General features: G+C 48.9%; 29 non-coding genes across 29 annotated transcripts; 12 read left to right on the forward strand and 17 right to left on the reverse strand.

Moving 5' to 3' along the window:
- Positions 1–14: 14 nt before the first annotated feature.
- Positions 15–87, forward strand: trnav-aac (transfer RNA valine (anticodon AAC)). Its single transcript has one exon. It is a non-coding gene; the product is annotated as a tRNA-Val (tRNA).
- A 357-nt stretch (positions 88–444) lies between these two features.
- Positions 445–516, reverse strand: trnam-cau (transfer RNA methionine (anticodon CAU)). Its single transcript has one exon. It is a non-coding gene; the product is annotated as a tRNA-Met (tRNA).
- A 384-nt stretch (positions 517–900) lies between these two features.
- Positions 901–972, reverse strand: trnad-guc (transfer RNA aspartic acid (anticodon GUC)). Its single transcript has one exon. It is a non-coding gene; the product is annotated as a tRNA-Asp (tRNA).
- A 1,005-nt stretch (positions 973–1,977) lies between these two features.
- Positions 1,978–2,050, forward strand: trnav-aac (transfer RNA valine (anticodon AAC)). The gene has a single exon. It is a non-coding gene; the product is annotated as a tRNA-Val (tRNA).
- Positions 2,051–2,407: 357 nt separating this feature from the next.
- trnam-cau (transfer RNA methionine (anticodon CAU)) lies at positions 2,408–2,479 on the reverse strand. The gene has a single exon. It is a non-coding gene; the product is annotated as a tRNA-Met (tRNA).
- A 384-nt stretch (positions 2,480–2,863) lies between these two features.
- On the reverse strand, positions 2,864–2,935 carry trnad-guc (transfer RNA aspartic acid (anticodon GUC)). Its single transcript has one exon. It is a non-coding gene; the product is annotated as a tRNA-Asp (tRNA).
- A 1,005-nt stretch (positions 2,936–3,940) lies between these two features.
- Positions 3,941–4,013, forward strand: trnav-aac (transfer RNA valine (anticodon AAC)). Its single transcript has one exon. It is a non-coding gene; the product is annotated as a tRNA-Val (tRNA).
- Positions 4,014–4,370: 357 nt separating this feature from the next.
- trnam-cau (transfer RNA methionine (anticodon CAU)) lies at positions 4,371–4,442 on the reverse strand. The gene has a single exon. It is a non-coding gene; the product is annotated as a tRNA-Met (tRNA).
- Positions 4,443–4,826: 384 nt separating this feature from the next.
- trnad-guc (transfer RNA aspartic acid (anticodon GUC)) lies at positions 4,827–4,898 on the reverse strand. The gene has a single exon. It is a non-coding gene; the product is annotated as a tRNA-Asp (tRNA).
- A 1,005-nt stretch (positions 4,899–5,903) lies between these two features.
- On the forward strand, positions 5,904–5,976 carry trnav-aac (transfer RNA valine (anticodon AAC)). Its single transcript has one exon. It is a non-coding gene; the product is annotated as a tRNA-Val (tRNA).
- Positions 5,977–6,333: 357 nt separating this feature from the next.
- On the reverse strand, positions 6,334–6,405 carry trnam-cau (transfer RNA methionine (anticodon CAU)). Its single transcript has one exon. It is a non-coding gene; the product is annotated as a tRNA-Met (tRNA).
- A 384-nt stretch (positions 6,406–6,789) lies between these two features.
- On the reverse strand, positions 6,790–6,861 carry trnad-guc (transfer RNA aspartic acid (anticodon GUC)). The gene has a single exon. It is a non-coding gene; the product is annotated as a tRNA-Asp (tRNA).
- Positions 6,862–7,866: 1,005 nt separating this feature from the next.
- Positions 7,867–7,939, forward strand: trnav-aac (transfer RNA valine (anticodon AAC)). The gene has a single exon. It is a non-coding gene; the product is annotated as a tRNA-Val (tRNA).
- A 357-nt stretch (positions 7,940–8,296) lies between these two features.
- On the reverse strand, positions 8,297–8,368 carry trnam-cau (transfer RNA methionine (anticodon CAU)). Its single transcript has one exon. It is a non-coding gene; the product is annotated as a tRNA-Met (tRNA).
- Positions 8,369–8,752: 384 nt separating this feature from the next.
- On the reverse strand, positions 8,753–8,824 carry trnad-guc (transfer RNA aspartic acid (anticodon GUC)). Its single transcript has one exon. It is a non-coding gene; the product is annotated as a tRNA-Asp (tRNA).
- Positions 8,825–10,677: 1,853 nt separating this feature from the next.
- Positions 10,678–10,750, forward strand: trnav-aac (transfer RNA valine (anticodon AAC)). Its single transcript has one exon. It is a non-coding gene; the product is annotated as a tRNA-Val (tRNA).
- An 813-nt stretch (positions 10,751–11,563) lies between these two features.
- trnad-guc (transfer RNA aspartic acid (anticodon GUC)) lies at positions 11,564–11,635 on the reverse strand. Its single transcript has one exon. It is a non-coding gene; the product is annotated as a tRNA-Asp (tRNA).
- Positions 11,636–12,640: 1,005 nt separating this feature from the next.
- trnav-aac (transfer RNA valine (anticodon AAC)) lies at positions 12,641–12,713 on the forward strand. Its single transcript has one exon. It is a non-coding gene; the product is annotated as a tRNA-Val (tRNA).
- An 813-nt stretch (positions 12,714–13,526) lies between these two features.
- Positions 13,527–13,598, reverse strand: trnad-guc (transfer RNA aspartic acid (anticodon GUC)). Its single transcript has one exon. It is a non-coding gene; the product is annotated as a tRNA-Asp (tRNA).
- A 1,005-nt stretch (positions 13,599–14,603) lies between these two features.
- trnav-aac (transfer RNA valine (anticodon AAC)) lies at positions 14,604–14,676 on the forward strand. Its single transcript has one exon. It is a non-coding gene; the product is annotated as a tRNA-Val (tRNA).
- An 813-nt stretch (positions 14,677–15,489) lies between these two features.
- On the reverse strand, positions 15,490–15,561 carry trnad-guc (transfer RNA aspartic acid (anticodon GUC)). Its single transcript has one exon. It is a non-coding gene; the product is annotated as a tRNA-Asp (tRNA).
- Positions 15,562–16,566: 1,005 nt separating this feature from the next.
- Positions 16,567–16,639, forward strand: trnav-aac (transfer RNA valine (anticodon AAC)). The gene has a single exon. It is a non-coding gene; the product is annotated as a tRNA-Val (tRNA).
- Positions 16,640–17,452: 813 nt separating this feature from the next.
- trnad-guc (transfer RNA aspartic acid (anticodon GUC)) lies at positions 17,453–17,524 on the reverse strand. Its single transcript has one exon. It is a non-coding gene; the product is annotated as a tRNA-Asp (tRNA).
- Positions 17,525–18,529: 1,005 nt separating this feature from the next.
- Positions 18,530–18,602, forward strand: trnav-aac (transfer RNA valine (anticodon AAC)). Its single transcript has one exon. It is a non-coding gene; the product is annotated as a tRNA-Val (tRNA).
- Positions 18,603–19,415: 813 nt separating this feature from the next.
- Positions 19,416–19,487, reverse strand: trnad-guc (transfer RNA aspartic acid (anticodon GUC)). Its single transcript has one exon. It is a non-coding gene; the product is annotated as a tRNA-Asp (tRNA).
- Positions 19,488–20,492: 1,005 nt separating this feature from the next.
- Positions 20,493–20,565, forward strand: trnav-aac (transfer RNA valine (anticodon AAC)). Its single transcript has one exon. It is a non-coding gene; the product is annotated as a tRNA-Val (tRNA).
- Positions 20,566–21,378: 813 nt separating this feature from the next.
- Positions 21,379–21,450, reverse strand: trnad-guc (transfer RNA aspartic acid (anticodon GUC)). Its single transcript has one exon. It is a non-coding gene; the product is annotated as a tRNA-Asp (tRNA).
- A 1,005-nt stretch (positions 21,451–22,455) lies between these two features.
- Positions 22,456–22,528, forward strand: trnav-aac (transfer RNA valine (anticodon AAC)). Its single transcript has one exon. It is a non-coding gene; the product is annotated as a tRNA-Val (tRNA).
- An 813-nt stretch (positions 22,529–23,341) lies between these two features.
- On the reverse strand, positions 23,342–23,413 carry trnad-guc (transfer RNA aspartic acid (anticodon GUC)). Its single transcript has one exon. It is a non-coding gene; the product is annotated as a tRNA-Asp (tRNA).
- Positions 23,414–23,681: the final 268 nt, after the last annotated feature.

Below are 23,681 nucleotides of genomic sequence, written 5' to 3' on the forward strand. Positions count from 1 at the left end.
ATCAGGCCACCGTGGTTTCCATAGTGTAGTGGTGATCACGTTCGCTTAACACGCGAAAGGTCCCTGGTTCGAAACCAGGTGGAAACAAGATCTTTTTGCTCTTCTGTCTTTCTTTTATAAATAAGCTCGGTAAGAAATGCTATCAAGATAGCACGCTTGATGTCTGTAGGACTGTGCAACGTACTCGAGCGCCTCACGAACAGCCGAGTACACACGTCATAACATTCAGGGAGTCCTTCTGTGGGCAGATCTCAGAGTTGAACATCATGAGTGCTGGCTTCCGTGAAATGGTGAAGCACAGAAAAAAAATCTCCAAGTCAGCTAAACAAACATCGGTCTTCCGCGTGGTCGGCCTTACAACGTCTGTCATGAACGCAACATTAAAAGGTGGGCTTTAAACGTAGCACGACGAACCCGTGTGGAAAAATCTAAAACAAGGCAGAATAGCAGAGAATGGTTTCGATCCATCGACCTCTGGGTTATGGGCCCAGCACGCTTCCGCTGCGCCACTCTGCTGACAAACACCAGGCTATTGTCCGTTGTGCAGTTCCTCTTGACTTTCCAAAGGTGTCAGCAAAATGTAAAATGCCACCGTTTTTTCCTGACCAGCGCACCGTTTTAGGTAGTGTGGCTGAGCGGTCTGCAACGCCAAATTTAGCTTTCTGCTTCTCAGGAGGCACAGGTTGAAAGCCCTGGTAAGCTCTGCTCGCTGCCAACGGAATGATGTGGTAGCAAGGCACTGTGCTTCATGGCTGTCACATCGTCCAACACTGCGGAGCACTTCGAAAGGAGAATTCAAAGCGTTCTTGTGAGACGGGTTCGCTCTACCCTACGGATGTGTTGTTTCAAGAGTAACCCTGCCCAAGGTTCAACATCAAACTGTAACACACATAACAATGTCTCCCCGTCGGGGAATCGAACCCCGGTCTTCCGCGTGACAGGCGGAGATACTGTCCACTATACTAACGAGGACTCTGGTGGCTTCCACTTGGTGTCCATTCGCCAAAGGAGAAGTGAATTCAGCACAAGGCGTTGCCCTTCCAAATACCTGCCATCTCATAATACAGTCAAATTTCTCCTCTGTAAGGAATCTTCCTACCTAGTATGGCCGTGTGGCCTAAAGCGCTGGATAAGGGCTGCAGTCTCTCGGGCGGTGTCGGTTCCATTCAGGAAATAAGACCAGAGTGCTGCGCTCTAATTTTTGCCAAGACCTGGCTCTCACACAAAACCTCGGAAAGCTACAGACTCACTATGTGCACTGCAACCTCCAACGGTGAAATCTACAGGTATTGCCCAAATATTACCAGCATGTAGACATTCCAACCTGTGATGAGAACACACTGTACCACGTTCACAGCAATATTCATGCCACAGACAGAGCTGCGCCCTGTCCCCATTTTGGACACATAGTCCATGTTTATTTCCCCGGAGTGATCGGGTTGCATCACTGGCCTGCACAAAGGGCCTTCTAGGGAGGAGGTGGCCGGTGTGGTGTCTATGTGTGAAAACAGCAACCTCATCCTCAACACAGACAAGACCAAGGAGAAGAAGAAGAAGCGCTGGTTCTGTCTGCTTAGACTGGCATTATTTGGAAAAAGGCAGGTCTGCAGTTTCCATAGTGCCGTGGTTATCACGTTCGCCTCACACGCGAAAAGTCCCCGGCTCGAAACCGGGTGGAAACAAGACCTTCCGTCATTCCTTTCTTACTTTTCCAAAGAAGCAAGGTAAGAGATGCTAACAAGACACTGTGCTTGATGTCTGTAAGATTGTGCAGCATACCCCAGACCCTCACAAAGAGGCGAGTACACATGGTGTACAGGTTCCCTGACACCGTTTTTTTTTGCCAGCTGGCGACTTCAACCAGTGAAATCTACAGACCCTATTGGCCAAATATGAACAACCTCATCCTCAACACAGACAAGACTGGTCAGACTGGAATTATTTTGCCAGTCCTGTTAAAAACATCAGGCCACCGTGGTTTCCATAGTGTAGTGGTGATCACGTTCGCTTAACACGCGAAAGGTCCCTGGTTCGAAACCAGGTGGAAACAAGTTCTTTTTGCTCTTCTGTCTTTCTTTTATAAATAAGCTCGGTAAGAAATGCTATCAAGATAGCACGCTTGATGTCTGTAGGACTGTGCAACGTACTCGAGCGCCTCACGAACAGCCGAGTACACACGTCATAACATTCAGGGAGTCCTTCTGTGGGCAGATCTCAGAGTTGAACATCATGAGTGCTGGCTTCCGTGAAATGGTGAAGCACAGAAAAAAAATCTCCAAGTCAGCTAAACAAACATCGGTCTTCCGCGTGGTCGGCCTTACAACGTCTGTCATGAACGCAACATTAAAAGGTGGGCTTTAAACGTAGCACGACGAACCCGTCTGGAAAAATCTAAAACAAGGCAGAATAGCAGAGAATGGTTTCGATCCATCGACCTCTGGGTTATGGGCCCAGCACGCTTCCGCTGCGCCACTCTGCTGACAAACGCCAGGCTATTGTCCGTTGTGCAGTTCCTCTTGACTTTCCAAAGGTGTCAGCAAAATGTAAAATGCCACCGTTTTTTCCTGACCAGCGCACCGTTTTAGGTAGTGTGGCTGAGCGGTCTGCAACGCCAAATTTAGCTTTCTGCTTCTCAGGAGGCACAGGTTGAAAGCCCTGGTAAGCTCTGCTCGCTGCCAACGGAATGATGTGGTAGCAAGGCACTGTGCTTCATGGCTGTCACATCGTCCAACACTGCGGAGCACTTCGAAAGGAGAATTCAAAGCGTTCTTGTGAGACGGGTTCGCTCTACCCTACGGATGTGTTGTTTCAAGAGTAACCCTGCCCAAGGTTCAACATCAAACTGTAACACACATAACAATGTCTCCCCGTCGGGGAATCGAACCCCGGTCTTCCGCGTGACAGGCGGAGATACTGTCCACTATACTAACGAGGACTCTGGTGGCTTCCACTTGGTGTCCATTCGCCAAAGGAGAAGTGAATTCAGCACAAGGCGTTGCCCTTCCAAATACCTGCCATCTCATAATACAGTCAAATTTCTCCTCTGTAAGGAATCTTCCTACCTAGTATGGCCGTGTGGCCTAAAGCGCTGGATAAGGGCTGCAGTCTCTCGGGCGGTGTCGGTTCCATTCAGGAAATAAGACCAGAGTGCTGCGCTCTAATTTTTGCCAAGACCTGGCTCTCACACAAAACCTCGGAAAGCTACAGACTCACTATGTGCACTGCAACCTCCAACGGTGAAATCTACAGGTATTGCCCAAATATTACCAGCATGTAGAAATTCCAACCTGTGATGAGAACACACTGTACCACGTTCACAGCAATATTCATGCCACAGACAGAGCTGCGCCCTGTCCCCATTTTGGACACATAGTCCATGTTTATTTCCCCGGAGTGATCGGGTTGCATCACTGGCCTGCACAAAGGGCCTTCTAGGGAGGAGGTGGCCGGTGTGGTGTCTATGTGTGAAAACAGCAACCTCATCCTCAACACAGACAAGACCAAGGAGAAGAAGAAGAAGCGCTGGTTCTATCTGCTTAGACTGGCATTATTTGGAAAAAGGCAGGTCTGCAGTTTCCATAGTGCCGTGGTTATCACGTTCGCCTCACACGCGAAAAGTCCCCGGCTCGAAACCGGGTGGAAACAAGACCTTCCGTCATTCCTTTCTTACTTTTCCAAAGAAGCAAGGTAAGAGATGCTAACAAGACACTGTGCTTGATGTCTGTAAGATTGTGCAGCATACCCCAGACCCTCACAAAGAGGCGAGTACACATGGTGTACAGGTTCCCTGACACCGTTTTTTTTTGCCAGCTGGCGACTTCAACCAGTGAAATCTACAGACCCTATTGGCCAAATATGAACAACCTCATCCTCAACACAGACAAGACTGGTCAGACTGGAATTATTTTGCCAGTCCTGTTAAAAACATCAGGCCACCGTGGTTTCCATAGTGTAGTGGTGATCACGTTCGCTTAACACGCGAAAGGTCCCTGGTTCGAAACCAGGTGGAAACAAGTTCTTTTTGCTCTTCTGTCTTTCTTTTATAAATAAGCTCGGTAAGAAATGCTATCAAGATAGCACGCTTGATGTCTGTAGGACTGTGCAACGTACTCGAGCGCCTCACGAACAGCCGAGTACACACGTCATAACATTCAGGGAGTCCTTCTGTGGGCAGATCTCAGAGTTGAACATCATGAGTGCTGGCTTCCGTGAAATGGTGAAGCACAGAAAAAAAATCTCCAAGTCAGCTAAACAAACATCGGTCTTCCGCGTGGTCGGCCTTACAACGTCTGTCATGAACGCAACATTAAAAGGTGGGCTTTAAACGTAGCACGACGAACCCGTGTGGAAAAATCTAAAACAAGGCAGAATAGCAGAGAATGGTTTCGATCCATCGACCTCTGGGTTATGGGCCCAGCACGCTTCCGCTGCGCCACTCTGCTGACAAACGCCAGGCTATTGTCCGTTGTGCAGTTCCTCTTGACTTTCCAAAGGTGTCAGCAAAATGTAAAATGCCACCGTTTTTTCCTGACCAGCGCACCGTTTTAGGTAGTGTGGCTGAGCGGTCTGCAACGCCAAATTTAGCTTTCTGCTTCTCAGGAGGCACAGGTTGAAAGCCCTGGTAAGCTCTGCTTGCTGCCAACGGAATGATGTGGTAGCAAGGCACTGTGCTTCATGGCTGTCACATCGTCCAACACTGCGGAGCACTTCGAAAGGAGAATTCAAAGCGTTCTTGTGAGACGGGTTCGCTCTACCCTACGGATGTGTTGTTTCAAGAGTAACCCTGCCCAAGGTTCAACATCAAACTGTAACACACATAACAATGTCTCCCCGTCGGGGAATCGAACCCCGGTCTTCCGCGTGACAGGCGGAGATACTGTCCACTATACTAACGAGGACTCTGGTGGCTTCCACTTGGTGTCCATTCGCCAAAGGAGAAGTGAATTCAGCACAAGGCGTTGCCCTTCCAAATACCTGCCATCTCATAATACAGTCAAATTTCTCCTCTGTAAGGAATCTTCCTACCTAGTATGGCCGTGTGGCCTAAAGCGCTGGATAAGGGCTGCAGTCTCTCGGGCGGTGTCGGTTCCATTCAGGAAATAAGACCAGAGTGCTGCGCTCTAATTTTTGCCAAGACCTGGCTCTCACACAAAACCTCGGAAAGCTACAGACTCACTATGTGCACTGCAACCTCCAACGGTGAAATCTACAGGTATTGCCCAAATATTACCAGCATGTAGACATTCCAACCTGTGATGAGAACACACTGTACCACGTTCACAGCAATATTCATGCCACAGACAGAGCTGCGCCCTGTCCCCATTTTGGACACATAGTCCATGTTTATTTCCCCGGAGTGATCGGGTTGCATCACTGGCCTGCACAAAGGGCCTTCTAGGGAGGAGGTGGCCGGTGTGGTGTCTATGTGTGAAAACAGCAACCTCATCCTCAACACAGACAAGACCAAGGAGAAGAAGAAGAAGCGCTGGTTCTGTCTGCTTAGACTGGCATTATTTGGAAAAAGGCAGGTCTGCAGTTTCCATAGTGCCGTGGTTATCACGTTCGCCTCACACGCGAAAAGTCCCCGGCTCGAAACCGGGTGGAAACAAGACCTTCCGTCATTCCTTTCTTACTTTTCCAAAGAAGCAAGGTAAGAGATGCTAACAAGACACTGTGCTTGATGTCTGTAAGATTGTGCAGCATACCCCAGACCCTCACAAAGAGGCGAGTACACATGGTGTACAGGTTCCCTGACACCGTTTTTTTTTGCCAGCTGGCGACTTCAACCAGTGAAATCTACAGACCCTATTGGCCAAATATGAACAACCTCATCCTCAACACAGACAAGACTGGTCAGACTGGAATTATTTTGCCAGTCCTGTTAAAAACATCAGGCCACCGTGGTTTCCATAGTGTAGTGGTGATCACGTTCGCTTAACACGCGAAAGGTCCCTGGTTCGAAACCAGGTGGAAACAAGTTCTTTTTGCTCTTCTGTCTTTCTTTTATAAATAAGCTCGGTAAGAAATGCTATCAAGATAGCACGCTTGATGTCTGTAGGACTGTGCAACGTACTCGAGCGCCTCACGAACAGCCGAGTACACACGTCATAACATTCAGGGAGTCCTTCTGTGGGCAGATCTCAGAGTTGAACATCATGAGTGCTGGCTTCCGTGAAATGGTGAAGCACAGAAAAAAAATCTCCAAGTCAGCTAAACAAACATCGGTCTTCCGCGTGGTCGGCCTTACAACGTCTGTCATGAACGCAACATTAAAAGGTGGGCTTTAAACGTAGCACGACGAACCCGTGTGGAAAAATCTAAAACAAGGCAGAATAGCAGAGAATGGTTTCGATCCATCGACCTCTGGGTTATGGGCCCAGCACGCTTCCGCTGCGCCACTCTGCTGACAAACACCAGGCTATTGTCCGTTGTGCAGTTCCTCTTGACTTTCCAAAGGTGTCAGCAAAATGTAAAATGCCACCGTTTTTTCCTGACCAGCGCACCGTTTTAGGTAGTGTGGCTGAGCGGTCTGCAACGCCAAATTTAGCTTTCTGCTTCTCAGGAGGCACAGGTTGAAAGCCCTGGTAAGCTCTGCTCGCTGCCAACGGAATGATGTGGTAGCAAGGCACTGTGCTTCATGGCTGTCACATCGTCCAACACTGCGGAGCACTTCGAAAGGAGAATTCAAAGCGTTCTTGTGAGACGGGTTCGCTCTACCCTACGGATGTGTTGTTTCAAGAGTAACCCTGCCCAAGGTTCAACATCAAACTGTAACACACATAACAATGTCTCCCCGTCGGGGAATCGAACCCCGGTCTTCCGCGTGACAGGCGGAGATACTGTCCACTATACTAACGAGGACTCTGGTGGCTTCCACTTGGTGTCCATTCGCCAAAGGAGAAGTGAATTCAGCACAAGGCGTTGCCCTTCCAAATACCTGCCATCTCATAATACAGTCAAATTTCTCCTCTGTAAGGAATCTTCCTACCTAGTATGGCCGTGTGGCCTAAAGCGCTGGATAAGGGCTGCAGTCTCTCGGGCGGTGTCGGTTCCATTCAGGAAATAAGACCAGAGTGCTGCGCTCTAATTTTTGCCAAGACCTGGCTCTCACACAAAACCTCGGAAAGCTACAGACTCACTATGTGCACTGCAACCTCCAACGGTGAAATCTACAGGTATTGCCCAAATATTACCAGCATGTAGACATTCCAACCTGTGATGAGAACACACTGTACCACGTTCACAGCAATATTCATGCCACAGACAGAGCTGCGCCCTGTCCCCATTTTGGACACATAGTCCATGTTTATTTCCCCGGAGTGATCGGGTTGCATCACTGGCCTGCACAAAGGGCCTTCTAGGGAGGAGGTGGCCGGTGTGGTGTCTATGTGTGAAAACAGCAACCTCATCCTCAACACAGACAAGACCAAGGAGAAGAAGAAGAAGCGCTGGTTCTGTCTGCTTAGACTGGCATTATTTGGAAAAAGGCAGGTCTGCAGTTTCCATAGTGCCGTGGTTATCACGTTCGCCTCACACGCGAAAAGTCCCCGGCTCGAAACCGGGTGGAAACAAGACCTTCCGTCATTCCTTTCTTACTTTTCCAAAGAAGCAAGGTAAGAGATGCTAACAAGACACTGTGCTTGATGTCTGTAAGATTGTGCAGCATACCCCAGACCCTCACAAAGAGGCGAGTACACATGGTGTACAGGTTCCCTGACACCGTTTTTTTTTGCCAGCTGGCGACTTCAACCAGTGAAATCTACAGACCCTATTGGCCAAATATGAACAACCTCATCCTCAACACAGACAAGACTGGTCAGACTGGAATTATTTTGCCAGTCCTGTTAAAAACATCAGGCCACCGTGGTTTCCATAGTGTAGTGGTGATCACGTTCGCTTAACACGCGAAAGGTCCCTGGTTCGAAACCAGGTGGAAACAAGTTCTTTTTGCTCTTCTGTCTTTCTTTTATAAATAAGCTCGGTAAGAAATGCTATCAAGATAGCACGCTTGATGTCTGTAGGACTGTGCAACGTACTCGAGCGCCTCACGAACAGCCGAGTACACACGTCATAACATTCAGGGAGTCCTTCTGTGGGCAGATCTCAGAGTTGAACATCATGAGTGCTGGCTTCCGTGAAATGGTGAAGCACAGAAAAAAAATCTCCAAGTCAGCTAAACAAACATCGGTCTTCCGCGTGGTCGGCCTTACAACGTCTGTCATGAACGCAACATTAAAAGGTGGGCTTTAAACGTAGCACGACGAACCCGTGTGGAAAAATCTAAAACAAGGCAGAATAGCAGAGAATGGTTTCGATCCATCGACCTCTGGGTTATGGGCCCAGCACGCTTCCGCTGCGCCACTCTGCTGACAAACACCAGGCTATTGTCCGTTGTGCAGTTCCTCTTGACTTTCCAAAGGTGTCAGCAAAATGTAAAATGCCACCGTTTTTTCCTGACCAGCGCACCGTTTTAGGTAGTGTGGCTGAGCGGTCTGCAACGCCAAATTTAGCTTTCTGCTTCTCAGGAGGCACAGGTTGAAAGCCCTGGTAAGCTCTGCTCGCTGCCAACGGAATGATGTGGTAGCAAGGCACTGTGCTTCATGGCTGTCACATCGTCCAACACTGCGGAGCACTTCGAAAGGAGAATTCAAAGCGTTCTTGTGAGACGGGTTCGCTCTACCCTACGGATGTGTTGTTTCAAGAGTAACCCTGCCCAAGGTTCAACATCAAACTGTAACACACATAACAATGTCTCCCCGTCGGGGAATCGAACCCCGGTCTTCCGCGTGACAGGCGGAGATACTGTCCACTATACTAACGAGGACTCTGGTGGCTTCCACTTGGTGTCCATTCGCCAAAGGAGAAGTGAATTCAGCACAAGGCGTTGCCCTTCCAAATACCTGCCATCTCATAATACAGTCAAATTTCTCCTCTGTAAGGAATCTTCCTACCTAGTATGGCCGTGTGGCCTAAAGCGCTGGATAAGGGCTGCAGTCTCTCGGGCGGTGTCGGTTCCATTCAGGAAATAAGACCAGAGTGCTGCGCTCTAATTTTTGCCAAGACCTGGCTCTCACACAAAACCTCGGAAAGCTACAGACTCACTATGTGCACTGCAACCTCCAACGGTGAAATCTACAGGTATTGCCCAAATATTACCAGCATGTAGACATTCCAACCTGTGATGAGAACACACTGTACCACGTTCACAGCAATATTCATGCCACAGACAGAGCTGCGCCCTGTCCCCATTTTGGACACATAGTCCATGTTTATTTCCCCAGAGTGATCGGGTTGCATCACTGGCCTGCACAAAGGGCCTTCTAGGGAGGAGGTGGCCGGTGTGGTGTCTATGTGTGAAAACAGCAACCTCATCCTCAACACAGACAAGACCAAGGAGAAGAAGAAGAAGCGCTGGTTCTGTCTGCTTAGACTGGCATTATTTGGAAAAAGGCAGGTCTGCAGTTTCCATAGTGCCGTGGTTATCACGTTCGCCTCACACGCGAAAAGTCCCCGGCTCGAAACCGGGTGGAAACAAGACCTTCCGTCATTCCTTTCTTACTTTTCCAAAGAAGCAAGGTAAGAGATGCTAACAAGACACTGTGCTTGATGTCTGTAAGATTGTGCAGTCTTCCGCGTGACAGGCGGAGATACTGTCCACTATACTAACGAGGACTCTGGTGGCTTCCACTTGGTGTCCATTCGCCAAAGGAGAAGTGAATTCAGCACAAGGCGTTGCCCTTCCAAATACCTGCCATCTCATAATACAGTCAAATTTCTCCTCTGTAAGGAATCTTCCTACCTAGTATGGCCGTGTGGCCTAAAGCGCTGGATAAGGGCTGCAGTCTCTCGGGCGGTGTCGGTTCCATTCAGGAAATAAGACCAGAGTGCTGCGCTCTAATTTTTGCCAAGACCTGGCTCTCACACAAAACCTCGGAAAGCTACAGACTCACTATGTGCACTGCAACCTCCAACGGTGAAATCTACAGGTATTGCCCAAATATTACCAGCATGTAGAAATTCCAACCTGTGATGAGAACACACTGTACCACGTTCACAGCAATATTCATGCCACAGACAGAGCTGCGCCCTGTCCCCATTTTGGACACATAGTCCATGTTTATTTCCCCGGAGTGATCGGGTTGCATCACTGGCCTGCACAAAGGGCCTTCTAGGGAGGAGGTGGCCGGTGTGGTGTCTATGTGTGAAAACAGCAACCTCATCCTCAACACAGACAAGACCAAGGAGAAGAAGAAGAAGCGCTGGTTCTGTCTGCTTAGACTGGCATTATTTGGAAAAAGGCAGGTCTGCAGTTTCCATAGTGCCGTGGTTATCACGTTCGCCTCACACGCGAAAAGTCCCCGGCTCGAAACCGGGTGGAAACAAGACCTTCCGTCATTCCTTTCTTACTTTTCCAAAGAAGCAAGGTAAGAGATGCTAACAAGACACTGTGCTTGATGTCTGTAAGATTGTGCAGCATACCCCAGACCCTCACAAAGAGGCGAGTACACATGGTGTACAGGTTCCCTGACACCGTTTTTTTTTGCCAGCTGGCGACTTCAACCAGTGAAATCTACAGACCCTATTGGCCAAATATGAACAACCTCATCCTCAACACAGACAAGACTGGTCAGACTGGAATTATTTTGCCAGTCCTGTTAAAAACATCAGGCCACCGTGGTTTCCATAGTGTAGTGGTGATCACGTTCGCTTAACACGCGAAAGGTCCCTGGTTCGAAACCAGGTGGAAACAAGTTCTTTTTGCTCTTCTGTCTTTCTTTTATAAATAAGCTCGGTAAGAAATGCTATCAAGATAGCACGCTTGATGTCTGTAGGACTGTGCAACGTACTCGAGCGCCTCACGAACAGCCGAGTACACACGTCATAACATTCAGGGAGTCCTTCTGTGGGCAGATCTCAGAGTTGAACATCATGAGTGCTGGCTTCCGTGAAATGGTGAAGCACAGAAAAAAAATCTCCAAGTCAGCTAAACAAACATCGGTCTTCCGCGTGGTCGGCCTTACAACGTCTGTCATGAACGCAACATTAAAAGGTGGGCTTTAAACGTAGCACGACGAACCCGTGTGGAAAAATCTAAAACAAGGCAGAATAGCAGAGAATGGTTTCGATCCATCGACCTCTGGGTTATGGGCCCAGCACGCTTCCGCTGCGCCACTCTGCTGACAAACACCAGGCTATTGTCCGTTGTGCAGTTCCTCTTGACTTTCCAAAGGTGTCAGCAAAATGTAAAATGCCACCGTTTTTTCCTGACCAGCGCACCGTTTTAGGTAGTGTGGCTGAGCGGTCTGCAACGCCAAATTTAGCTTTCTGCTTCTCAGGAGGCACAGGTTGAAAGCCCTGGTAAGCTCTGCTCGCTGCCAACGGAATGATGTGGTAGCAAGGCACTGTGCTTCATGGCTGTCACATCGTCCAACACTGCGGAGCACTTCGAAAGGAGAATTCAAAGCGTTCTTGTGAGACGGGTTCGCTCTACCCTACGGATGTGTTGTTTCAAGAGTAACCCTGCCCAAGGTTCAACATCAAACTGTAACACACATAACAATGTCTCCCCGTCGGGGAATCGAACCCCGGTCTTCCGCGTGACAGGCGGAGATACTGTCCACTATACTAACGAGGACTCTGGTGGCTTCCACTTGGTGTCCATTCGCCAAAGGAGAAGTGAATTCAGCACAAGGCGTTGCCCTTCCAAATACCTGCCATCTCATAATACAGTCAAATTTCTCCTCTGTAAGGAATCTTCCTACCTAGTATGGCCGTGTGGCCTAAAGCGCTGGATAAGGGCTGCAGTCTCTCGGGCGGTGTCGGTTCCATTCAGGAAATAAGACCAGAGTGCTGCGCTCTAATTTTTGCCAAGACCTGGCTCTCACACAAAACCTCGGAAAGCTACAGACTCACTATGTGCACTGCAACCTCCAACGGTGAAATCTACAGGTATTGCCCAAATATTACCAGCATGTAGACATTCCAACCTGTGATGAGAACACACTGTACCACGTTCACAGCAATATTCATGCCACAGACAGAGCTGCGCCCTGTCCCCATTTTGGACACATAGTCCATGTTTATTTCCCCGGAGTGATCGGGTTGCATCACTGGCCTGCACAAAGGGCCTTCTAGGGAGGAGGTGGCCGGTGTGGTGTCTATGTGTGAAAACAGCAACCTCATCCTCAACACAGACAAGACCAAGGAGAAGAAGAAGAAGCGCTGGTTCTGTCTGCTTAGACTGGCATTATTTGGAAAAAGGCAGGTCTGCAGTTTCCATAGTGCCGTGGTTATCACGTTCGCCTCACACGCGAAAAGTCCCCGGCTCGAAACCGGGTGGAAACAAGACCTTCCGTCATTCCTTTCTTACTTTTCCAAAGAAGCAAGGTAAGAGATGCTAACAAGACACTGTGCTTGATGTCTGTAAGATTGTGCAGCATACCCCAGACCCTCACAAAGAGGCGAGTACACATGGTGTACAGGTTCCCTGACACCGTTTTTTTTTGCCAGCTGGCGACTTCAACCAGTGAAATCTACAGACCCTATTGGCCAAATATGAACAACCTCATCCTCAACACAGACAAGACTGGTCAGACTGGAATTATTTTGCCAGTCCTGTTAAAAACATCAGGCCACCGTGGTTTCCATAGTGTAGTGGTGATCACGTTCGCTTAACACGCGAAAGGTCCCTGGTTCGAAACCAGGTGGAAACAAGTTCTTTTTGCTCTTCTGTCTTTCTTTTATAAATAAGCTCGGTAAGAAATGCTATCAAGATAGCACGCTTGATGTCTGTAGGACTGTGCAACGTACTCGAGCGCCTCACGAACAGCCGAGTACACACGTCATAACATTCAGGGAGTCCTTCTGTGGGCAGATCTCAGAGTTGAACATCATGAGTGCTGGCTTCCGTGAAATGGTGAAGCACAGAAAAAAAATCTCCAAGTCAGCTAAACAAACATCGGTCTTCCGCGTGGTCGGCCTTACAACGTCTGTCATGAACGCAACATTAAAAGGTGGGCTTTAAACGTAGCACGACGAACCCGTCTGGAAAAATCTAAAACAAGGCAGAATAGCAGAGAATGGTTTCGATCCATCGACCTCTGGGTTATGGGCCCAGCACGCTTCCGCTGCGCCACTCTGCTGACAAACGCCAGGCTATTGTCCGTTGTGCAGTTCCTCTTGACTTTCCAAAGGTGTCAGCAAAATGTAAAATGCCACCGTTTTTTCCTGACCAGCGCACCGTTTTAGGTAGTGTGGCTGAGCGGTCTGCAACGCCAAATTTAGCTTTCTGCTTCTCAGGAGGCACAGGTTGAAAGCCCTGGTAAGCTCTGCTCGCTGCCAACGGAATGATGTGGTAGCAAGGCACTGTGCTTCATGGCTGTCACATCGTCCAACACTGCGGAGCACTTCGAAAGGAGAATTCAAAGCGTTCTTGTGAGACGGGTTCGCTCTACCCTACGGATGTGTTGTTTCAAGAGTAACCCTGCCCAAGGTTCAACATCAAACTGTAACACACATAACAATGTCTCCCCGTCGGGGAATCGAACCCCGGTCTTCCGCGTGACAGGCGGAGATACTGTCCACTATACTAACGAGGACTCTGGTGGCTTCCACTTGGTGTCCATTCGCCAAAGGAGAAGTGAATTCAGCACAAGGCGTTGCCCTTCCAAATACCTGCCATCTCATAATACAGTCAAATTTCTCCTCTGTAAGGAATCTTCCTACCTAGTATGGCCGTGTGGCCTAAAGCGCTGGATAAGGGCTGCAGTCTCTCGGGCGGTGTCGGTTCCATTCAGGAAATAAGACCAGAGTGCTGCGCTCTAATTTTTGCCAAGACCTGGCTCTCACACAAAACCTCGGAAAGCTACAGACTCACTATGTGCACTGCAACCTCCAACGGTGAAATCTACAGGTATTGCCCAAATATTACCAGCATGTAGAAATTCCAACCTGTGATGAGAACACACTGTACCACGTTCACAGCAATATTCATGCCACAGACAGAGCTGCGCCCTGTCCCCATTTTGGACACATAGTCCATGTTTATTTCCCCGGAGTGATCGGGTTGCATCACTGGCCTGCACAAAGGGCCTTCTAGGGAGGAGGTGGCCGGTGTGGTGTCTATGTGTGAAAACAGCAACCTCATCCTCAACACAGACAAGACCAAGGAGAAGAAGAAGAAGCGCTGGTTCTGTCTGCTTAGACTGGCATTATTTGGAAAAAGGCAGGTCTGCAGTTTCCATAGTGCCGTGGTTATCACGTTCGCCTCACACGCGAAAAGTCCCCGGCTCGAAACCGGGTGGAAACAAGACCTTCCGTCATTCCTTTCTTACTTTTCCAAAGAAGCAAGGTAAGAGATGCTAACAAGACACTGTGCTTGATGTCTGTAAGATTGTGCAGCATACCCCAGACCCTCACAAAGAGGCGAGTACACATGGTGTACAGGTTCCCTGACACCGTTTTTTTTTGCCAGCTGGCGACTTCAACCAGTGAAATCTACAGACCCTATTGGCCAAATATGAACAACCTCATCCTCAACACAGACAAGACTGGTCAGACTGGAATTATTTTGCCAGTCCTGTTAAAAACATCAGGCCACCGTGGTTTCCATAGTGTAGTGGTGATCACGTTCGCTTAACACGCGAAAGGTCCCTGGTTCGAAACCAGGTGGAAACAAGATCTTTTTGCTCTTCTGTCTTTCTTTTATAAATAAGCTCGGTAAGAAATGCTATCAAGATAGCACGCTTGATGTCTGTAGGACTGTGCAACGTACTCGAGCGCCTCACGAACAGCCGAGTACACACGTCATAACATTCAGGGAGTCCTTCTGTGGGCAGATCTCAGAGTTGAACATCATGAGTGCTGGCTTCCGTGAAATGGTGAAGCACAGAAAAAAAATCTCCAAGTCAGCTAAACAAACATCGGTCTTCCGCGTGGTCGGCCTTACAACGTCTGTCATGAACGCAACATTAAAAGGTGGGCTTTAAACGTAGCACGACGAACCCGTGTGGAAAAATCTAAAACAAGGCAGAATAGCAGAGAATGGTTTCGATCCATCGACCTCTGGGTTATGGGCCCAGCACGCTTCCGCTGCGCCACTCTGCTGACAAACACCAGGCTATTGTCCGTTGTGCAGTTCCTCTTGACTTTCCAAAGGTGTCAGCAAAATGTAAAATGCCACCGTTTTTTCCTGACCAGCGCACCGTTTTAGGTAGTGTGGCTGAGCGGTCTGCAACGCCAAATTTAGCTTTCTGCTTCTCAGGAGGCACAGGTTGAAAGCCCTGGTAAGCTCTGCTCGCTGCCAACGGAATGATGTGGTAGCAAGGCACTGTGCTTCATGGCTGTCACATCGTCCAACACTGCGGAGCACTTCGAAAGGAGAATTCAAAGCGTTCTTGTGAGACGGGTTCGCTCTACCCTACGGATGTGTTGTTTCAAGAGTAACCCTGCCCAAGGTTCAACATCAAACTGTAACACACATAACAATGTCTCCCCGTCGGGGAATCGAACCCCGGTCTTCCGCGTGACAGGCGGAGATACTGTCCACTATACTAACGAGGACTCTGGTGGCTTCCACTTGGTGTCCATTCGCCAAAGGAGAAGTGAATTCAGCACAAGGCGTTGCCCTTCCAAATACCTGCCATCTCATAATACAGTCAAATTTCTCCTCTGTAAGGAATCTTCCTACCTAGTATGGCCGTGTGGCCTAAAGCGCTGGATAAGGGCTGCAGTCTCTCGGGCGGTGTCGGTTCCATTCAGGAAATAAGACCAGAGTGCTGCGCTCTAATTTTTGCCAAGACCTGGCTCTCACACAAAACCTCGGAAAGCTACAGACTCACTATGTGCACTGCAACCTCCAACGGTGAAATCTACAGGTATTGCCCAAATATTACCAGCATGTAGACATTCCAACCTGTGATGAGAACACACTGTACCACGTTCACAGCAATATTCATGCCACAGACAGAGCTGCGCCCTGTCCCCATTTTGGACACATAGTCCATGTTTATTTCCCCGGAGTGATCGGGTTGCATCACTGGCCTGCACAAAGGGCCTTCTAGGGAGGAGGTGGCCGGTGTGGTGTCTATGTGTGAAAACAGCAACCTCATCCTCAACACAGACAAGACCAAGGAGAAGAAGAAGAAGCGCTGGTTCTGTCTGCTTAGACTGGCATTATTTGGAAAAAGGCAGGTCTGCAGTTTCCATAGTGCCGTGGTTATCACGTTCGCCTCACACGCGAAAAGTCCCCGGCTCGAAACCGGGTGGAAACAAGACCTTCCGTCATTCCTTTCTTACTTTTCCAAAGAAGCAAGGTAAGAGATGCTAACAAGACACTGTGCTTGATGTCTGTAAGATTGTGCAGCATACCCCAGACCCTCACAAAGAGGCGAGTACACATGGTGTACAGGTTCCCTGACACCGTTTTTTTTTGCCAGCTGGCGACTTCAACCAGTGAAATCTACAGACCCTATTGGCCAAATATGAACAACCTCATCCTCAACACAGACAAGACTGGTCAGACTGGAATTATTTTGCCAGTCCTGTTAAAAACATCAGGCCACCGTGGTTTCCATAGTGTAGTGGTGATCACGTTCGCTTAACACGCGAAAGGTCCCTGGTTCGAAACCAGGTGGAAACAAGTTCTTTTTGCTCTTCTGTCTTTCTTTTATAAATAAGCTCGGTAAGAAATGCTATCAAGATAGCACGCTTGATGTCTGTAGGACTGTGCAACGTACTCGAGCGCCTCACGAACAGCCGAGTACACACGTCATAACATTCAGGGAGTCCTTCTGTGGGCAGATCTCAGAGTTGAACATCATGAGTGCTGGCTTCCGTGAAATGGTGAAGCACAGAAAAAAAATCTCCAAGTCAGCTAAACAAACATCGGTCTTCCGCGTGGTCGGCCTTACAACGTCTGTCATGAACGCAACATTAAAAGGTGGGCTTTAAACGTAGCACGACGAACCCGTGTGGAAAAATCTAAAACAAGGCAGAATAGCAGAGAATGGTTTCGATCCATCGACCTCTGGGTTATGGGCCCAGCACGCTTCCGCTGCGCCACTCTGCTGACAAACACCAGGCTATTGTCCGTTGTGCAGTTCCTCTTGACTTTCCAAAGGTGTCAGCAAAATGTAAAATGCCACCGTTTTTTCCTGACCAGCGCACCGTTTTAGGTAGTGTGGCTGAGCGGTCTGCAACGCCAAATTTAGCTTTCTGCTTCTCAGGAGGCACAGGTTGAAAGCCCTGGTAAGCTCTGCTCGCTGCCAACGGAATGATGTGGTAGCAAGGCACTGTGCTTCATGGCTGTCACATCGTCCAACACTGCGGAGCACTTCGAAAGGAGAATTCAAAGCGTTCTTGTGAGACGGGTTCGCTCTACCCTACGGATGTGTTGTTTCAAGAGTAACCCTGCCCAAGGTTCAACATCAAACTGTAACACACATAACAATGTCTCCCCGTCGGGGAATCGAACCCCGGTCTTCCGCGTGACAGGCGGAGATACTGTCCACTATACTAACGAGGACTCTGGTGGCTTCCACTTGGTGTCCATTCGCCAAAGGAGAAGTGAATTCAGCACAAGGCGTTGCCCTTCCAAATACCTGCCATCTCATAATACAGTCAAATTTCTCCTCTGTAAGGAATCTTCCTACCTAGTATGGCCGTGTGGCCTAAAGCGCTGGATAAGGGCTGCAGTCTCTCGGGCGGTGTCGGTTCCATTCAGGAAATAAGACCAGAGTGCTGCGCTCTAATTTTTGCCAAGACCTGGCTCTCACACAAAACCTCGGAAAGCTACAGACTCACTATGTGCACTGCAACCTCCAACGGTGAAATCTACAGGTATTGCCCAAATATTACCAGCATGTAGACATTCCAACCTGTGATGAGAACACACTGTACCACGTTCACAGCAATATTCATGCCACAGACAGAGCTGCGCCCTGTCCCCATTTTGGACACATAGTCCATGTTTATTTCCCCGGAGTGATCGGGTTGCATCACTGGCCTGCACAAAGGGCCTTCTAGGGAGGAGGTGGCCGGTGTGGTGTCTATGTGTGAAAACAGCAACCTCATCCTCAACACAGACAAGACCAAGGAGAAGAAGAAGAAGCGCTGGTTCTGTCTGCTTAGACTGGCATTATTTGGAAAAAGGCAGGTCTGCAGTTTCCATAGTGCCGTGGTTATCACGTTCGCCTCACACGCGAAAAGTCCCCGGCTCGAAACCGGGTGGAAACAAGACCTTCCGTCATTCCTTTCTTACTTTTCCAAAGAAGCAAGGTAAGAGATGCTAACAAGACACTGTGCTTGATGTCTGTAAGATTGTGCAGCATACCCCAGACCCTCACAAAGAGGCGAGTACACATGGTGTACAGGTTCCCTGACACCGTTTTTTTTTGCCAGCTGGCGACTTCAACCAGTGAAATCTACAGACCCTATTGGCCAAATATGAACAACCTCATCCTCAACACAGACGAGACTGGTCAGACTGGAATTATTTTGCCAGTCCTGTTAAAAACATCAGGCCACCGTGGTTTCCATAGTGTAGTGGTGATCACGTTCGCTTAACACGCGAAAGGTCCCTGGTTCGAAACCAGGTGGAAACAAGTTCTTTTTGCTCTTCTGTCTTTCTTTTATAAATAAGCTCGGTAAGAAATGCTATCAAGATAGCACGCTTGATGTCTGTAGGACTGTGCAACGTACTCGAGCGCCTCACGAACAGCCGAGTACACACGTCATAACATTCAGGGAGTCCTTCTGTGGGCAGATCTCAGAGTTGAACATCATGAGTGCTGGCTTCCGTGAAATGGTGAAGCACAGAAAAAAAATCTCCAAGTCAGCTAAACAAACATCGGTCTTCCGCGTGGTCGGCCTTACAACGTCTGTCATGAACGCAACATTAAAAGGTGGGCTTTAAACGTAGCACGACGAACCCGTCTGGAAAAATCTAAAACAAGGCAGAATAGCAGAGAATGGTTTCGATCCATCGACCTCTGGGTTATGGGCCCAGCACGCTTCCGCTGCGCCACTCTGCTGACAAACGCCAGGCTATTGTCCGTTGTGCAGTTCCTCTTGACTTTCCAAAGGTGTCAGCAAAATGTAAAATGCCACCGTTTTTTCCTGACCAGCGCACCGTTTTAGGTAGTGTGGCTGAGCGGTCTGCAACGCCAAATTTAGCTTTCTGCTTCTCAGGAGGCACAGGTTGAAAGCCCTGGTAAGCTCTGCTCGCTGCCAACGGAATGATGTGGTAGCAAGGCACTGTGCTTCATGGCTGTCACATCGTCCAACACTGCGGAGCACTTCGAAAGGAGAATTCAAAGCGTTCTTGTGAGACGGGTTCGCTCTACCCTACGGATGTGTTGTTTCAAGAGTAACCCTGCCCAAGGTTCAACATCAAACTGTAACACACATAACAATGTCTCCCCGTCGGGGAATCGAACCCCGGTCTTCCGCGTGACAGGCGGAGATACTGTCCACTATACTAACGAGGACTCTGGTGGCTTCCACTTGGTGTCCATTCGCCAAAGGAGAAGTGAATTCAGCACAAGGCGTTGCCCTTCCAAATACCTGCCATCTCATAATACAGTCAAATTTCTCCTCTGTAAGGAATCTTCCTACCTAGTATGGCCGTGTGGCCTAAAGCGCTGGATAAGGGCTGCAGTCTCTCGGGCGGTGTCGGTTCCATTCAGGAAATAAGACCAGAGTGCTGCGCTCTAATTTTTGCCAAGACCTGGCTCTCACACAAAACCTCGGAAAGCTACAGACTCACTATGTGCACTGCAACCTCCAACGGTGAAATCTACAGGTATTGCCCAAATATTACCAGCATGTAGAAATTCCAACCTGTGATGAGAACACACTGTACCACGTTCACAGCAATATTCATGCCACAGACAGAGCTGCGCCCTGTCCCCATTTTGGACACATAGTCCATGTTTATTTCCCCGGAGTGATCGGGTTGCATCACTGGCCTGCACAAAGGGCCTTCTAGGGAGGAGGTGGCCGGTGTGGTGTCTATGTGTGAAAACAGCAACCTCATCCTCAACACAGACAAGACCAAGGAGAAGAAGAAGAAGCGCTGGTTCTGTCTGCTTAGACTGGCATTATTTGGAAAAAGGCAGGTCTGCAGTTTCCATAGTGCCGTGGTTATCACGTTCGCCTCACACGCGAAAAGTCCCCGGCTCGAAACCGGGTGGAAACAAGACCTTCCGTCATTCCTTTCTTACTTTTCCAAAGAAGCAAGGTAAGAGATGCTAACAAGACACTGTGCTTGATGTCTGTAAGATTGTGCAGCATACCCCAGACCCTCACAAAGAGGCGAGTACACATGGTGTACAGGTTCCCTGACACCGTTTTTTTTTGCCAGCTGGCGACTTCAACCAGTGAAATCTACAGACCCTATTGGCCAAATATGAACAACCTCATCCTCAACACAGACAAGACTGGTCAGACTGGAATTATTTTGCCAGTCCTGTTAAAAACATCAGGCCACCGTGGTTTCCATAGTGTAGTGGTGATCACGTTCGCTTAACACGCGAAAGGTCCCTGGTTCGAAACCAGGTGGAAACAAGTTCTTTTTGCTCTTCTGTCTTTCTTTTATAAATAAGCTCGGTAAGAAATGCTATCAAGATAGCACGCTTGATGTCTGTAGGACTGTGCAACGTACTCGAGCGCCTCACGAACAGCCGAGTACACACGTCATAACATTCAGGGAGTCCTTCTGTGGGCAGATCTCAGAGTTGAACATCATGAGTGCTGGCTTCCGTGAAATGGTGAAGCACAGAAAAAAAATCTCCAAGTCAGCTAAACAAACATCGGTCTTCCGCGTGGTCGGCCTTACAACGTCTGTCATGAACGCAACATTAAAAGGTGGGCTTTAAACGTAGCACGACGAACCCGTCTGGAAAAATCTAAAACAAGGCAGAATAGCAGAGAATGGTTTCGATCCATCGACCTCTGGGTTATGGGCCCAGCACGCTTCCGCTGCGCCACTCTGCTGACAAACGCCAGGCTATTGTCCGTTGTGCAGTTCCTCTTGACTTTCCAAAGGTGTCAGCAAAATGTAAAATGCCACCGTTTTTTCCTGACCAGCGCACCGTTTTAGGTAGTGTGGCTGAGCGGTCTGCAACGCCAAATTTAGCTTTCTGCTTCTCAGGAGGCACAGGTTGAAAGCCCTGGTAAGCTCTGCTCGCTGCCAACGGAATGATGTGGTAGCAAGGCACTGTGCTTCATGGCTGTCACATCGTCCAACACTGCGGAGCACTTCGAAAGGAGAATTCAAAGCGTTCTTGTGAGACGGGTTCGCTCTACCCTACGGATGTGTTGTTTCAAGAGTAACCCTGCCCAAGGTTCAACATCAAACTGTAACACACATAACAATGTCTCCCCGTCGGGGAATCGAACCCCGGTCTTCCGCGTGACAGGCGGAGATACTGTCCACTATACTAACGAGGACTCTGGTGGCTTCCACTTGGTGTCCATTCGCCAAAGGAGAAGTGAATTCAGCACAAGGCGTTGCCCTTCCAAATACCTGCCATCTCATAATACAGTCAAATTTCTCCTCTGTAAGGAATCTTCCTACCTAGTATGGCCGTGTGGCCTAAAGCGCTGGATAAGGGCTGCAGTCTCTCGGGCGGTGTCGGTTCCATTCAGGAAATAAGACCAGAGTGCTGCGCTCTAATTTTTGCCAAGACCTGGCTCTCACACAAAACCTCGGAAAGCTACAGACTCACTATGTGCACTGCAACCTCCAACGGTGAAATCTACAGGTATTGCCCAAATATTACCAGCATGTAGAAATTCCAACCTGTGATGAGAACACACTGTACCACGTTCACAGCAATATTCATGCCACAGACAGAGCTGCGCCCTGTCCCCATTTTGGACACATAGTCCATGTTTATTTCCCCGGAGTGATCGGGTTGCATCACTGGCCTGCACAAAGGGCCTTCTAGGGAGGAGGTGGCCGGTGTGGTGTCTATGTGTGAAAACAGCAACCTCATCCTCAACACAGACAAGACCAAGGAGAAGAAGAAGAAGCGCTGGTTCTGTCTGCTTAGACTGGCATTATTTGGAAAAAGGCAGGTCTGCAGTTTCCATAGTGCCGTGGTTATCACGTTCGCCTCACACGCGAAAAGTCCCCGGCTCGAAACCGGGTGGAAACAAGACCTTCCGTCATTCCTTTCTTACTTTTCCAAAGAAGCAAGGTAAGAGATGCTAACAAGACACTGTGCTTGATGTCTGTAAGATTGTGCAGCATACCCCAGACCCTCACAAAGAGGCGAGTACACATGGTGTACAGGTTCCCTGACACCGTTTTTTTTTGCCAGCTGGCGACTTCAACCAGTGAAATCTACAGACCCTATTGGCCAAATATGAACAACCTCATCCTCAACACAGACAAGACTGGTCAGACTGGAATTATTTTGCCAGTCCTGTTAAAAACATCAGGCCACCGTGGTTTCCATAGTGTAGTGGTGATCACGTTCGCTTAACACGCGAAAGGTCCCTGGTTCGAAACCAGGTGGAAACAAGTTCTTTTTGCTCTTCTGTCTTTCTTTTATAAATAAGCTCGGTAAGAAATGCTATCAAGATAGCACGCTTGATGTCTGTAGGACTGTGCAACGTACTCGAGCGCCTCACGAACAGCCGAGTACACACGTCATAACATTCAGGGAGTCCTTCTGTGGGCAGATCTCAGAGTTGAACATCATGAGTGCTGGCTTCCGTGAAATGGTGAAGCACAGAAAAAAAATCTCCAAGTCAGCTAAACAAACATCGGTCTTCCGCGTGGTCGGCCTTACAACGTCTGTCATGAACGCAACATTAAAAGGTGGGCTTTAAACGTAGCACGACGAACCCGTGTGGAAAAATCTAAAACAAGGCAGAATAGCAGAGAATGGTTTCGATCCATCGACCTCTGGGTTATGGGCCCAGCACGCTTCCGCTGCGCCACTCTGCTGACAAACGCCAGGCTATTGTCCGTTGTGCAGTTCCTCTTGACTTTCCAAAGGTGTCAGCAAAATGTAAAATGCCACCGTTTTTTCCTGACCAGCGCACCGTTTTAGGTAGTGTGGCTGAGCGGTCTGCAACGCCAAATTTAGCTTTCTGCTTCTCAGGAGGCACAGGTTGAAAGCCCTGGTAAGCTCTGCTTGCTGCCAACGGAATGATGTGGTAGCAAGGCACTGTGCTTCATGGCTGTCACATCGTCCAACACTGCGGAGCACTTCGAAAGGAGAATTCAAAGCGTTCTTGTGAGACGGGTTCGCTCTACCCTACGGATGTGTTGTTTCAAGAGTAACCCTGCCCAAGGTTCAACATCAAACTGTAACACACATAACAATGTCTCCCCGTCGGGGAATCGAACCCCGGTCTTCCGCGTGACAGGCGGAGATACTGTCCACTATACTAACGAGGACTCTGGTGGCTTCCACTTGGTGTCCATTCGCCAAAGGAGAAGTGAATTCAGCACAAGGCGTTGCCCTTCCAAATACCTGCCATCTCATAATACAGTCAAATTTCTCCTCTGTAAGGAATCTTCCTACCTAGTATGGCCGTGTGGCCTAAAGCGCTGGATAAGGGCTGCAGTCTCTCGGGCGGTGTCGGTTCCATTCAGGAAATAAGACCAGAGTGCTGCGCTCTAATTTTTGCCAAGACCTGGCTCTCACACAAAACCTCGGAAAGCT

This window comes from Dunckerocampus dactyliophorus, chromosome 12, assembly GCF_027744805.1.
Source record: "Dunckerocampus dactyliophorus isolate RoL2022-P2 chromosome 12, RoL_Ddac_1.1, whole genome shotgun sequence".
Lineage (NCBI taxonomy): Eukaryota > Metazoa > Chordata > Actinopteri > Syngnathiformes > Syngnathidae > Dunckerocampus > Dunckerocampus dactyliophorus.